General features: G+C 46.8%; 4 non-coding genes and 1 pseudogene across 4 annotated transcripts; all 5 read left to right on the top strand.

Moving 5' to 3' along the window:
* Positions 1 to 1244: 1244 nt before the first annotated feature.
* Positions 1245 to 1435, top strand: LOC130326852 (U2 spliceosomal RNA). The gene has a single exon (XR_008871388.1). It is a non-coding gene; the product is annotated as a U2 spliceosomal RNA (small nuclear RNA).
* A 2085-nt stretch (positions 1436 to 3520) lies between these two features.
* LOC130326851 (U2 spliceosomal RNA) lies at positions 3521 to 3711 on the top strand. The gene has a single exon (XR_008871387.1). It is a non-coding gene; the product is annotated as a U2 spliceosomal RNA (small nuclear RNA).
* A 2100-nt stretch (positions 3712 to 5811) lies between these two features.
* LOC130326850 (U2 spliceosomal RNA) lies at positions 5812 to 6002 on the top strand. The gene has a single exon (XR_008871386.1). It is a non-coding gene; the product is annotated as a U2 spliceosomal RNA (small nuclear RNA).
* Positions 6003 to 8085: 2083 nt separating this feature from the next.
* Positions 8086 to 8276, top strand: LOC130326970 (U2 spliceosomal RNA). Its single transcript, XR_008871488.1, has one exon. It is a non-coding gene; the product is annotated as a U2 spliceosomal RNA (small nuclear RNA).
* A 2085-nt stretch (positions 8277 to 10361) lies between these two features.
* LOC130326942 (U2 spliceosomal RNA) lies at positions 10362 to 10491 on the top strand (annotated as a pseudogene).
* Positions 10492 to 13922: the final 3431 nt, after the last annotated feature.

Here is a 13922-nt window from a genome sequence, read left to right as displayed (position 1 = left end):
ATAATGTTGTAAAAATGCTCTAGAAGCTAAAGTCGCAGAAATGTCACACATATTTGGCCTGCAACTTTCTGTGCGACAAATTCAGACAGGAAAAATCAGTATAAATCCTTAGAAAATTATCCCCCAGTGTCTCCATCTGCTGGCGGTATTGAATAAGCATTGCTGCACTGATGGGGTATGCATTAGACGAAAAAAAAGAAGAAAAAGAAGAATAATACGCCCAGAAAAGAGGCGAAAAGGAGAAAAACGTGAAAAAAAAGTAAGAGGAAGAGAAGGGAAAAAAAGGTGGAAATGGGTTTAAAAGTGATTTCGGCGGAGAAATATATATATATATATATATATATATATATATATATATATATATATATATACGCGCACACACACACATATATATAAACGTATTCTCCGTTGAGATATTGCAGCCGCTGCTGTGTCCAGGCCCAGGAGCCTTAGCACTGTGCTGTGATGTCACTCAATACCACTGACATCACTAGGTGTAAACAACATCTCTCCTTTGCTGTGTATGTGACTATGGAGCTGTTTGGTGATGTCGTCTATTATGGCCTTCATAGAAGCAACAGGAGATTGTTGCATCCATCTAGAACCCTCAGAACTACAGTGCTATGATGTCACTCACTTCCACAGGCCTTGCAGAGTGTAAACAACAACAACCCAGCTTTGTTGTGTATGTAACCATAGGGATTTGTGATGTCACCTAGAACCTTCACAGCAGCGACAGCTTTATGAGGAGCATCAGCACTGCTCTGCCTGAGCAGAACCATCACCGCCATAGGTTGTCAAATAACCCGGGTTTAACCCACACAGGTAAGTCCAATGGGGTGCAGGCATGTCCTCTATGCTTACAGCTTCCCGTGGGTGTTGGTTTGATACCGTTTGGGGACAGCCAAGGAGGCATCTGCAGGCAACAAAGGTAGGTGTGTGCTTGTGTGTGTGTTTCCTATGCAGATCCTAAGCCCAGTGTCACATGCAAGTAGGAGGAGTAAGAAGGGTTCCTGGCAAATCCGGGTTATGGATTGCATTTAAAAAGGCCCCGTGGGAGTGCAATGGGCCCCTGTCTTGCTGCTTAGCAATAATGGTATGGGTTTAGGTTCTGCTGTGTGTACTGGTGGTTGACTGCCCCCCAGCCCAGAGTGTGCATGGAAAATTGTCTGGCAGCCTCCCTGACAGCAAGCAGTGATAGTGCCCATGAAGGGCACCTTGTTGGGCCCGCCCCTTTCACGGTTATCGCTTCTCGGCCTTTTGGCTAAGATCAAGTGTAGTATCTGTTCTTATCAGTTTAATATCTGATACGTCCCCTATCTGGGGACCATATATTAAATGGATTTTTGAGAACGGGGGCCGATTTCGAAGCTTGCTTCCGTCGCCCTATGCATTGACCCGATATGGCAGTATCTTCGGGTACAGTGCACCACCCCCTTACAGGGTTAAAAAGAAAGATTCCTACTTTCATTGCTACCTGCTTGCTGGCTAGCCAGCTAGCCAGCCCTGTGGGCCTTGCTGCTGCTGCAGCCAAAAAACAAAAGGTGGTGCTGCTGCTGCTTCTGCTTCTGCTTGTGTCTGGCCGCTGTTGGAGCATCCAGGCACAGGACTTCTGCTGCTGCTGACTAAATGGCCTCCTTAATTGGATCATTTGAGTAGCCAGCACACCTGTGCAGGTAGGGCATGACATGATAGGCAGCTGCCTTGATAGCGGGTGGGTGCTGAATGTTCCTAATTGACAAAATAAGATTAATGCTTATGAAGAAATATAAAATCTCATCCCTTCCCCAATATCGCGCCACACCCCTACCCCTTAATTCCCTGGTTGAACTTGATGGACATATGTCTTTTTTCGACCGTACTAACTATGTAACTATGTAACATAACATGGGGGGGGGGGGGGGGGTCTCCTGGCTGTTCACACAGGTGTGTCATTGCTGTACATTGACCATGCATTGCTTCTGTGGTATTGCAAAGGCAAAGACAAATGCTTCCAGCCATCCATTGCACTAATGGATTGGTCATCAGCTGGCTGTCTATGTCCCGCATCAATATAGACCAAAGTACAGAGGGTTAGGCTATGCTATTGTGCACCTACCTGATGCATCAGAAGGTGCGAGGCCCTTGCTAAATTCTGTGCACAGACTTTGAGATCTATACTTTAGACTGTATCTAAACCTGCTCCAACATGGACTGACATTCTGGCCTACTTTCAGCCGATGCGACTTGTCTGTCGCTGAACAGTCGCTTTTTATGTATTCAGCACCTATGTATAATGTTGTAAAAATGCTCTAGAAGCTAAAGTCGCAGAAATGTCACACATATTTGGCCTGCAACTTTCTGTGCGACAAATTCAGACAGGAAAAATCAGTATAAATCCTTAGAAAATTATCCCCCAGTGTCTCCATCTGCTGGCGGTATTGAATAAGCATTGCTGCACTGATGGGGTATGCATTAGACGAAAAAAAAGAAGAAAAAGAAGAATAATACGCCCAGAAAAGAGGCGAAAAGGAGAAAAACGTAAAAAAACGTGAAAAAAAAGTAAGAGGAAGAGAAGGGAAAAAAAGGTGGAAATGGGTTTAAAAGTGATTTCGGCGGAGAAATATATATATATATATATATATATATATATATATATATATATATACGCGCACACACACACATATATATAAACGTATTCTCCGTTGAGATATTGCAGCCGCTGCTGTGTCCAGGCCCAGGAGCCTTAGCACTGTGCTGTGATGTCACTCAATACCACTGACATCACTAGGTGTAAACAACATCTCTCCTTTGCTGTGTATGTGACTATGGAGCTGTTTGGTGATGTCGTCTATTATGGCCTTCATAGAAGCAACAGGAGATTGTTGCATCCATCTAGAACCCTCAGAACTACAGTGCTATGATGTCACTCACTTCCACAGGCCTTGCAGAGTGTAAACAACAACAACCCAGCTTTGTTGTGTATGTAACCATAGGGATTTGTGATGTCACCTAGAACCTTCACAGCAGCGACAGCTTTATGAGGAGCATCAGCACTGCTCTGCCTGAGCAGAACCATCACCGCCATAGGTTGTCAAATAACCCGGGTTTAACCCACACAGGTAAGTCCAATGGGGTGCAGGCATGTCCTCTATGCTTACAGCTTCCCGTGGGTGTTGGTTTGATACCGTTTGGGGACAGCCAAGGAGGCATCTGCAGGCAACAAAGGTAGGTGTGTGCTTGTGTGTGTGTTTCCTATGCAGATCCTAAGCCCAGTGTCACATGCAAGTAGGAGGAGTAAGAAGGGTTCCTGGCAAATCTGGGTTATGGATTGCATTTAAAAAGGCCCCGTGGGAGTGCAATGGGCCCCTGTCTTGCTGCTTAGCAATAATGGTATGGGTTTAGGTTCTGCTGTGTGTACTGGTGGTTGACTGCCCCCCAGCCCAGAGTGTGCATGGAAAATTGTCTGGCAGCCTCCCTGACAGCAAGCAGTGATAGTGCCCATGAAGGGCACCTTGTTGGGCCCGCCCCTTTCACGGTTATCGCTTCTCGGCCTTTTGGCTAAGATCAAGTGTAGTATCTGTTCTTATCAGTTTAATATCTGATACGTCCCCTATCTGGGGACCATATATTAAATGGATTTTTGAGAACGGGGGCCGATTTCGAAGCTTGCTTCCGTCGCCCTATGCATTGACCCGATATGGCAGTATCTTCGGGTACAGTGCACCACCCCCTTACAGAGTTAAAAAGAAAGATTCCTACTTTCATTGCTACCTGCTTGCTGGCTAGCCAGCTAGCCAGCCCTGTGGGCCTTGCTGCTGCTGCAGCCAAAAAACAAAAGGTGGTGCTGCTGCTGCTTCTGCTGCTTCTGCTTCTGCTTGTGTCTGGCCGCTGTTGGAGCGTCCAGGCACAGGACTTCTGCTGCTGCTGACTAAATGGCCTCCTTAATTGGATCATTTGAGTAGCCAGCACACCTGTGCAGGTAGGGCATGACATGATAGGCAGCTGCCTTGATAGCGGGTGGGTGCTGAATGTTCCTAATTGACAAAATAAGATTAATGCTTATGAAGAAATATAAAATCTCATCCCTTCCCCAATATCGCGCCACACCCCTACCCCTTAATTCCCTGGTTGAACTTGATGGACATATGTCTTTTTTCGACCGTACTAACTATGTAACTATGTAACATAACATGGGGGGGGGGGGGGGGTCTCCTGGCTGTTCACACAGGTGTGTCATTGCTGTACATTGACCATGCATTGCTTCTGTGGTATTGCAAAGGCAAAGACAAATGCTTCCAGCCATCCATTGCACTAATGGATTGGTCATCAGCTGGCTGTCTATGTCCCGCATCAATATAGACCAAAGTACAGAGGGTTAGGCTATGCTATTGTGCACCTACCTGATGCATCAGAAGGTGCGAGGCCCTTGCTAAATTCTGTGCACAGACTTTGAGATCTATACTTTAGACTGTATCTAAACCTGCTCCAACATGGACTGACATTCTGGCCTACTTTCAGCCGATGCGACTTGTCTGTCGCTGAACAGTCGCTTTTTATGTATTCAGCACCTATGTATAATGTTGTAAAAATGCTCTAGAAGCTAAAGTCGCAGAAATGTCACACATATTTGGCCTGCAACTTTCTGTGCGACAAATTCAGACAGGAAAAATCAGTATAAATCCTTAGAAAATTATCCCCCAGTGTCTCCATCTGCTGGCGGTATTGAATAAGCATTGCTGCACTGATGGGGTATGCATTAGACGAAAAAAAAAGAAGAAAAAGAAGAATAATACGCCCAGAAAAGAGGCGAAAAGGAGAAAAACGTAAAAAAACGTGAAAAAAAAGTAAGAGGAAGAGAAGGGAAAAAAAGGTGGAAATGGGTTTAAAAGTGATTTCGGCGGAGAAATATATATATATATATATATATATATATATATATATATATATATATATACGCGCACACACACACACATATATATAAACGTATTCTCCGTTGAGATATTGCAGCCGCTGCTGTGTCCAGGCCCAGGAGCCTTAGCACTGTGCTGTGATGTCACTCAATACCACTGACATCACTAGGTGTAAACAACATCTCTCCTTTGCTGTGTATGTGACTATGGAGCTGTTTGGTGATGTCGTCTATTACGGCCTTCATAGAAGCAACAGGAGATTGTTGCATCCATCTAGAACCCTCAGAACTACAGTGCTATGATGTCACTCACTTCCACAGGCCTTGCAGAGTGTAAACAACAACAACCCAGCTTTGTTGTGTATGTAACCATAGGGATTTGTGATGTCACCTAGAACCTTCACAGCAGCGACAGCTTTATGAGGAGCATCAGCACTGCTCTGCCTGAGCAGAACCATCACCGCCATAGGTTGTCAAATAACCCGGGTTTAACCCACACAGGTAAGTCCAATGGGGTGCAGGCATGTCCTCTATGCTTACAGCTTCCCGTGGGTGTTGGTTTGATACCGTTTGGGGACAGCCAAGGAGGCATCTGCAGGCAACAAAGGTAGGTGTGTGCTTGTGTGTGTGTTTCCTATGCAGATCCTAAGCCCAGTGTCACATGCAAGTAGGAGGAGTAAGAAGGGTTCCTGGCAAATCCGGGTTATGGATTGCATTTAAAAAGGCCCCGTGGGAGTGCAATGGGCCCCTGTCTTGCTGCTTAGCAATAATGGTATGGGTTTAGGTTCTGCTGTGTGTACTGGTGGTTGACTGCCCCCCAGCCCAGAGTGTGCATGGAAAATTGTCTGGCAGCCTCCCTGACAGCAAGCAGTGATAGTGCCCATGAAGGGCACCTTGTTGGGCCCGCCCCTTTCACGGTTATCGCTTCTCGGCCTTTTGGCTAAGATCAAGTGTAGTATCTGTTCTTATCAGTTTAATATCTGATACGTCCCCTATCTGGGGACCATATATTAAATGGATTTTTGAGAACGGGGGCCGATTTCGAAGCTTGCTTCCGTCGCCCTATGCATTGACCCGATATGGCAGTATCTTCGGGTACAGTGCACCACCCCCTTACAGGGTTAAAAAGAAAGATTCCTACTTTCATTGCTACCTGCTTGCTGGCTAGCCAGCTAGCCAGCCCTGTGGGCCTTGCTGCTGCTGCTGCAGCCAAAAAACAAAAGGTGGTGCTGCTGCTGCTTCTGCTGCTTCTGCTTCTGCTTGTGTCTGGCCGCTGTTGGAGCGTCCAGGCACAGGACTTCTGCTGCTGCTGACTAAATGGCCTCCTTAATTGGATCATTTGAGTAGCCAGCACACCTGTGCAGGTAGGGCATGACATGATAGGCAGCTGCCTTGATAGCGGGTGGGTGCTGAATGTTCCTAATTGACAAAATAAGATTAATGCTTATGAAGAAATATAAAATCTCATCCCTTCCCCAATATCGCGCCACACCCCTACCCCTTAATTCCCTGGTTGAACTTGATGGACATATGTCTTTTTTCGACCGTACTAACTATGTAACTATGTAACATAACATGGGGGGGGGGGGGTCTCCTGGCTGTTCACACAGGTGTGTCATTGCTGTACATTGACCATGCATTGCTTCTGTGGTATTGCAAAGGCAAAGACAAATGCTTCCAGCCATCCATTGCACTAATGGATTGGTCATCAGCTGGCTGTCTATGTCCCGCATCAATATAGACCAAAGTACAGAGGGTTAGGCTATGCTATTGTGCACCTACCTGATGCATCAGAAGGTGCGAGGCCCTTGCTAAATTCTGTGCACAGACTTTGAGATCTATACTTTAGACTGTATCTAAACCTGCTCCAACATGGACTGACATTCTGGCCTACTTTCAGCCGATGCGACTTGTCTGTCGCTGAACAGTCGCTTTTTATGTATTCAGCACCTATGTATAATGTTGTAAAAATGCTCTAGAAGCTAAAGTCGCAGAAATGTCACACATATTTGGCCTGCAACTTTCTGTGCGACAAATTCAGACAGGAAAAATCAGTATAAATCCTTAGAAAATTATCCCCCAGTGTCTCCATCTGCTGGCGGTATTGAATAAGCATTGCTGCACTGATGGGGTATGCATTAGACGAAAAAAAAGAAGAAAAAGAAGAAAAATACGCCCAGAAAAGAGGCGAAAAGGAGAAAAACGTAAAAAAACGTGAAAAAAAAGTAAGAGGAAGAGAAGGGAAAAAAAGGTGGAAATGGGTTTAAAAGTGATTTCGGCGGAGAAATATTTATATATATATATATATATATATATATATACGCGCACACACACACATATATATAAACGTATTCTCCGTTGAGATATTGCAGCCGCTGCTGTGTCCAGGCCCAGGAGCCTTAGCACTGTGCTGTGATGTCACTCAATACCACTGACATCACTAGGTGTAAACAACATCTCTCCTTTGCTGTGTATGTGACTATGGAGCTGTTTGGTGATGTCGTCTATTATGGCCTTCATAGAAGCAACAGGAGATTGTTGCATCCATCTAGAACCCTCAGAACTACAGTGCTATGATGTCACTCACTTCCACAGGCCTTGCAGAGTGTAAACAACAACAACCCAGCTTTGTTGTGTATGTAACCATAGGGATTTGTGATGTCACCTAGAACCTTCACAGCAGCGACAGCTTTATGAGGAGCATCAGCACTGCTCTGCCTGAGCAGAACCATCACCGCCATAGGTTGTCAAATAACCCGGGTTTAACCCACACAGGTAAGTCCAATGGGGTGCAGGCATGTCCTCTATGCTTACAGCTTCCCGTGGGTGTTGGTTTGATACCGTTTGGGGACAGCCAAGGAGGCATCTGCAGGCAACAAAGGTAGGTGTGTGCTTGTGTGTGTGTTTCCTATGCAGATCCTAAGCCCAGTGTCACATGCAAGTAGGAGGAGTAAGAAGGGTTCCTGGCAAATCCGGGTTATGGATTGCATTTAAAAAGGCCCCGTGGGAGTGCAATGGGCCCCTGTCTTGCTGCTTAGCAATAATGGTATGGGTTTAGGTTCTGCTGTGTGTACTGGTGGTTGACTGCCCCCCAGCCCAGAGTGTGCATGGAAAATTGTCTGGCAGCCTCCCTGACAGCAAGCAGTGATAGTGCCCATGAAGGGCACCTTGTTGGGCCCGCCCCTTTCACGGTTATCGCTTCTCGGCCTTTTGGCTAAGATCAAGTGTAGTATCTGTTCTTATCAGTTTAATATCTGATACGTCCCCTATCTGGGGACCATATATTAAATGGATTTTTAAAAACGGGGGCCGATTTCGAAGCTTGCTTCCGTCGCCCTATGCATTGACCCGATATGGCAGTATCTTCGGGTACAGTGCACCACCCCCTTACAGGGTTAAAAAGAAAGATTCCTACTTTCATTGCTACCTGCTTGCTGGCTAGCCAGCTAGCCAGCCCTGTGGGCCTTGCTGCTGCTGCAGCCAAAAAACAAAAGGTGGTGCTGCTGCTGCTTCTGCTGCTTCTGCTTCTGCTTGTGTCTGGCCGCTGTTGGAGCGTCCAGGCACAGGACTTCTGCTGCTGCTGACTAAATGGCCTTCTTAATTGGATCATTTGAGTAGCCAGCACACCTGTGCAGGTAGGGCATGACATGATAGGCAGCTGCCTTGATAGCGGGTGGGTGCTGAATGTTCCTAATTGACAAAATAAGATTAATGCTTATGAAGAAATATAAAATCTCATCCCTTCCCCAATATCGCGCCACACCCCTACCCCTTAATTCCCTGGTTGAACTTGATGGACATATGTCTTTTTTCGACCGTACTAACTATGTAACTATGTAACATAACATGGGGGGGGGGGGGGGGTCTCCTGGCTGTTCACACAGGTGTGTCATTGCTGTACATTGACCATGCATTGCTTCTGTGGTATTGCAAAGGCAAAGACAAATGCTTCCAGCCATCCATTGCACTAATGGATTGGTCATCAGCTGGCTGTCTATGTCCCGCATCAATATAGACCAAAGTACAGAGGGTTAGGCTATGCTATTGTGCACCTACCTGATGCATCAGAAGGTGCGAGGCCCTTGCTAAATTCTGTGCACAGACTTTGAGATCTATACTTTAGACTGTATCTAAACCTGCTCCAACATGGACTGACATTCTGGCCTACTTTCAGCCGATGCGACTTGTCTGTCGCTGAACAGTCGCTTTTTATGTATTCAGCACCTATGTATAATGTTGTAAAAATGCTCTAGAAGCTAAAGTCGCAGAAATGTCACACATATTTGGCCTGCAACTTTCTGTGCGACAAATTCAGACAGGAAAAATCAGTATAAATCCTTAGAAAATTATCCCCCAGTGTCTCCATCTGCTGGCGGTATTGAATAAGCATTGCTGCACTGATGGGGTATGCATTAGACGAAAAAAAAGAAGAAAAAGAAGAATAATACGCCCAGAAAAGAGGCGAAAAGGAGAAAAACGTAAAAAAACGTGAAAAAAAAGTAAGAGGAAGAGAAGGGAAAAAAAGGTGGAAATGGGTTTAAAAGTGATTTCGGCGGAGAAATATATATATATATATATATATATATATATATATATACGCGCACACACACACATATATATAAACGTATTCTCCGTTGAGATATTGCAGCCGCTGCTGTGTCCAGGCCCAGGAGCCTTAGCACTGTGCTGTGATGTCACTCAATACCACTGACATCACTAGGTGTAAACAACATCTCTCCTTTGCTGTGTATGTGACTATGGAGCTGTTTGGTGATGTCGTCTATTATGGCCTTCATAGAAGCAACAGGAGATTGTTGCATCCATCTAGAACCCTCAGAACTACAGTGCTATGATGTCACTCACTTCCACAGGCCTTGCAGAGTGTAAACAACAACAACCCAGCTTTGTTGTGTATGTAACCATAGGGATTTGTGATGTCACCTAGAACCTTCACAGCAGCGACAGCTTTATGAGGAGCATCAGCACTGCTCTGCCTGAGCAGAACCATCACCGCCATAGGTTGTCAAATAACCCGGGTTTAACCCACACAGGTAAGTCCAATGGGGTGCAGGCATGTCCTCTATGCTTACAGCTTCCCGTGGGTGTTGGTTTGATACCGTTTGGGGACAGCCAAGGAGGCATCTGCAGGCAACAAAGGTAGGTGTGTGCTTGTGTGTGTGTTTCCTATGCAGATCCTAAGCCCAGTGTCACATGCAAGTAGGAGGAGTAAGAAGGGTTCCTGGCAAATCCGGGTTATGGATTGCATTTAAAAAGGCCCCGTGGGAGTGCAATGGGCCCCTGTCTTGCTGCTTAGCAATAATGGTATGGGTTTAGGTTCTGCTGTGTGTACTGGTGGTTGACTGCCCCCCAGCCCAGAGTGTGCATGGAAAATTGTCTGGCAGCCTCCCTGACAGCAAGCAGTGATAGTGCCCATGAAGGGCACCTTGTTGGGCCCGCCCCTTTCACGGTTATCGCTTCTCGGCCTTTTGGCTAAGATCAAGTGTAGTATCTGCTCACTTGGTCTGGTCGGAAGGTGTCTGTGGTACCCCGCTTCTCGGCCTTGGGGGATTGTCTCTCCTTACGGAGGGACTTCACCCCCTTGCTGCTATTGGGGAGCGGGCTTAGTCCACGGACAACGGGTTGCGATCCCCCTGTCTCTGGGACCTTGTGTCTCAGAAGGCATTTTTGGTACGTTGAGCGTTACCTGTAGCTTCGGAAGCACCTAGGGTACCCCCGACCTCTGCCTTGGGTAAGGGTTCCGCTTTTATAGCGGGATTCCGAGCCCCTGCTGCTATTGGGGAAGGGGCTTAGTCCCTGGGTGTGGAAGATGCCGTTCTCCTGGGCTTTCCCCTCTGGGGAAATGTCGATGCGAAATACCATCCGCATAGAGGTGTCGGAGAGCCATCGTCAGTTGAAGAACCTCCGCTTCATTGCGGAGGTGATTCTTCTTGACTACTTCCGCCTCAATAGGGAGGACATCCTGTGTCTAAATGACCAGGAAAGCCGTGGCCTGTATACCGTCACCTTCACGGCCACGGCGTGTTGCGATAACATCTATGCAACCTTGTCTGGTGCGGACCAGAGGGACGATCGACTCGACGGTCTTTCGTTCCAGTTCCTCTATGGTGAGGAACATATACCGTTGGTGGTGGCTATGCACAGCCCTCATGTGACCACGGAGGATATAGCCACTTTTCTTCGGCGATACTGCGAAGAGGTGCGATTCGCAAACAAAATCTTGAACTCCGTGCGGTTCTGGAACGGCAAGAGGAAGTTCTGGGTCAAGCTCCGTAAGGATCCCGGTGGTATTGGGGGTCTTTGCCATCCGCCCCCAAATTTTGCCATCGGGAGAGTTCGGGGCTTCCTGTTCTATCCTCAAATGCCTATGTATTGCCGAAATTGCTTGAGGTTTGGCCACACCCAGGAGACCTGCGGCGCGGAGCGTGTGATTCGCTGCAATAGGTGTGGCCAAGAAGGTCACATAGCCTCAAGATGTAGCCATACGATAAGGTGCAACCTCTGCGGAGAGGAAAATCACGATTTTAATTCCTGTCCCCATAAAGCAAAAACTACGATGGGTGGGTCAAGGCTGGGCCCTCCCAAAGAGGGGACAGGACAAAAGACGTCCTTTTTTAAGATGCCCAAACCCCAGATGGCAGGTACTGATGGGTCCAGGCCCAAGACCTCTGGTGCCCCATCGGGGGGCCCACCGGTGGTAGTGCTAGGGGGAGGCCATGGGGATTCCACGAAGCCCGGGCGGGTAATCGAGTTTACTGCCCGGGAAATTGAAAGACGTCGATCGACTTCCTACCTGGCTCAAGAGCCCGCCGAAACTTCTGAAGGGGGCTCACCTGTGGCGGGTGGCAGCCGACGGGCCTCGGTGGGGGCAAAGGTGGACCCAAAATTGCAGCATAAGCCAGGTACTGGCTTGGCCCAGGGTCGCCCTGCTCCGGACGAAGAGGCCCCGGTGAAAGCCCGCCGGAAGGGGAGCCAGGTGGCCAGGTCTGAGCCCGGTCCTGTTACTCCGCCTATACAGGACAGGGCCAAGAAGACAAGTGGCGCCAAACCAGGGTTTGCTGCCCCGCCAGCAGTGGACCCGGTGGGTAAAACTGGCCATCATCGATCGATGGGGAAGTTGGAGCAACAGTCCTCAGCAACGCTTGCTGGGGAACAAGCGATGAAAACTTCCCAAGGTAGCGGCAAAGGTTCCGGAAAAGAGGCCTCACAGGCCCCTGTGCAGCAGTTCCAGTCGTCAAATGATGAAAGAAGACGCAGATCCATCAGCCGGGGGCCAGAGATTACATCGAGTGAGAGCAACACAGAGGATATGGACAGCAGTGTGACATTTAAAAGACAAAGAGAAGAAGAAGAGGAAGACATTCAAAGGAAAGCGGCGTGCCGTAGTTCGGACGAGAGCGAGCTCAGGGTCGGGGCATCATCGATCTCAAGCTCCGACCCTCAGAACATCAAGGAGCTGATGACCCCGCAGGCGGGGGATGACGGTACGCAGCTTATTATTGACTTTGATTCTCCAAGCACTGACTCTCCATAAACTATGCCTATCCCTGTAAAAATTGCCTCACTCAATGTGAGGTCCTTAAAGAGCCCTGATCGCAGGGCTGCTTTATTTTCTTATCTAGAGACATGTGACTTTGACCTTTGCCTGCTACAAGAATGTGGAATCCCTAGTAAAATGGACTATAAAGACTTAAAAGAAGACTGGAAGCTGGGCCCATCCATATGGTCCGGTGCAAATGACTGTCGTTCTGTGGGTGTTGGGCTGCTCTGCCGAGGCCAGTCCTTTTCTATTCATACAGTAACTGAGATTGTGCCTGGCAGAGCTCTTTTAATTCATCTATATTTTAATGGACTTTTAATTCGTGTTTTAAATGTGTATGCCCCTCCTGATAAACAGGATCGGGCAGAACTATTTGAAATTTTACCACTGTTTTGTGTTGGGTCTTCTCCCCTGCTGGTGGGAGGTGATTTTAACTGCATACGTGATGGGGAACACCGGCAGGGTGGGGATATTAATCGTAAAGACCGCACTTCTTACCTGCTTAAAAATTTTATTGATGATTTTAATTTGAAAGATTGCTGGAAGGATCTCTTGCCGGAGGACCCGGGCGCCACATGGTCCAATGGAAGAGTGAGCTCCAGAATCGATTTTATTTTTTCCTCTAGAGCTTTTAAACCCCTGAAATGCACGCTCGAGCAGAATATCTTCTCTGATCATAAGCTCCTCTTGGTGGGCCTGGAGCTAGAGGGGGAGCAAAAAGCAAAAAGGGGCCTCTGGAGATTAAACACCACACTCCTAGAGGACCCTGAGATAAAAGAGGAGTTTGTGCGGACCTACCAGTGCTGGCAATCACAAAGAAAACCCCACGAGCCTATGCTGCACTGGTGGGAGGGCACCAAATCTAAAATCAGATTTTTTTTTATCAAAGCAGGTAAGAAGAAGGCAAAAATGGAAAAACAGTGGTTTTATGTTCTTAACATGCGTTTAAATGTACTTTTTAAATTGAAAGAAGCTGGTATGGATGTAGAAAATGATATTTTAAACCTTAAAACTGAAATAAAACATGCCATAGAAAAGAAAGGGAAACAAATCATTTTTAACTCACATGTGCAGCACCTGGAGGAGGGCGAGAAATGTTCCCGTTTCTTTTTTAAAAAAGTGATGAATAGGAGGGATATCATCCAAAACCTTGAGGGTGAATCCACTCCAAAAGGCATGTTAGATGCAGTTTTTAACTTCTACCAGCTTCTTTTTAATAAGAAAGATCTTAATCCATCCTTTTTAGAACATGTTCTTAATTCCCTTGATTTTAAGCTAGATGTTTTAGACCAGGAGGTTTTATCCCGTGATCTTAACTTAGTTGAACTTTTATTTGTTTTTAAAAGTTTTTCTAGTGGGAAGGCCCCTGGGGAAGATGGTTTACCCATCGAATTTTATTTAGCTTTTTGGGATATTTTAAAGGATGATATGGTTTTATTGTATAAAGAAACTTTTATTGTTAATGAACTTCCC

Source organism: Hyla sarda, unplaced genomic scaffold (genome assembly GCF_029499605.1).
Source record: "Hyla sarda isolate aHylSar1 unplaced genomic scaffold, aHylSar1.hap1 scaffold_289, whole genome shotgun sequence".
Classification (NCBI taxonomy): domain Eukaryota; kingdom Metazoa; phylum Chordata; class Amphibia; order Anura; family Hylidae; genus Hyla; species Hyla sarda.
This window is presented reverse-complemented; position numbering and strand designations above follow the sequence as displayed.